Raw genomic sequence first — 984 nt, forward strand, 5'->3', positions numbered from 1 at the left:
GGGGGGAGCTGCGGACCCGCCCCGGGGTCTGATAATACACCCATGGGCTCGCCACACCACCTCAAGCCCAGTTTGAGCTAAAACGTCCCTGCTGCTGCTGCTGCTGCGACTGGACCACAGTGCATGAGCAGGATGGAGCTAAACCGCTTTAGCGACTCGTCAAGGTACACAATGAAAGCTGGGTCTGAACCGGAAACTTGACACCTTTAAAATAAGGGCTCAGAAACAACACTGTTAAATAATTTAGGTGTGTAAAGGGGATCCGTTTTTTTTTTTAGGATGATTGGTAATATCTGTTCAAAATAAAGCTTTAAACTGCTGGTGGTGGAATGATTGCACTGACAACTTTTGAAGGCCTTCAATTTTATGCTATAACTCTATCATTACTGAAGCCGGGACTGCAGATGAAAATTGGCCTGCATGGCTAACTCTGGCACATTTTGTTGGACTCTGTGCTCATGTTGATAGATGCGCTGTCCCGTTTAAATAAAGAAATATAATTGAAGTGGCTACAAATTGTAAAGTACTTTAATTTAATGCTACTGTAAAACTCTACTTCATAACATGTTAAAGACCAATATAATGTTTTTACAACATTGAAATGCAGCGTTTACATTGACGCATCACTAAGAAAAAAAACAAGTAATATGATATAACAATGAGAGTTGCCAATACATAATACTTATTTATTTCCACATAGACATGGTTTAAGGCATATAAAAGGTCTCTGCTTTCAATAATACATTTTGTCTGATATATTCTTTCCACAAACATGTTCAGCTATGGGGTGAAGTTTTATTGTTTCTTCATTACATTTTACACGCAAAACTGTTCAATTATATATACACTTAACTGCACTTAGATGTGTTGTACATACATATCTATACATCTTACCGTAGAACTCAAGAATAATATACACATTTTCAAGTGGAACTTTTATTTTAAGATGAAAAACCGGAAGTATTGGCTTTTCATTGTGGTTGT

At 37.6% G+C, this 984-nt stretch overlaps 1 protein-coding gene across 1 annotated transcript in view; it reads left to right on the forward strand.

Moving 5' to 3' along the window:
- gipc2 (GIPC PDZ domain containing family, member 2) overlaps window positions 1-984 on the forward strand; it is a 38,380-nt gene that overhangs the window by 31,189 nt on the left and 6,207 nt on the right. The gene's annotated exons all lie outside the window — the stretch shown is intronic.

The sequence above is a fragment of the Etheostoma cragini genome, chromosome 12, assembly GCF_013103735.1.
Source record: "Etheostoma cragini isolate CJK2018 chromosome 12, CSU_Ecrag_1.0, whole genome shotgun sequence".
Lineage (NCBI taxonomy): Eukaryota > Metazoa > Chordata > Actinopteri > Perciformes > Percidae > Etheostoma > Etheostoma cragini.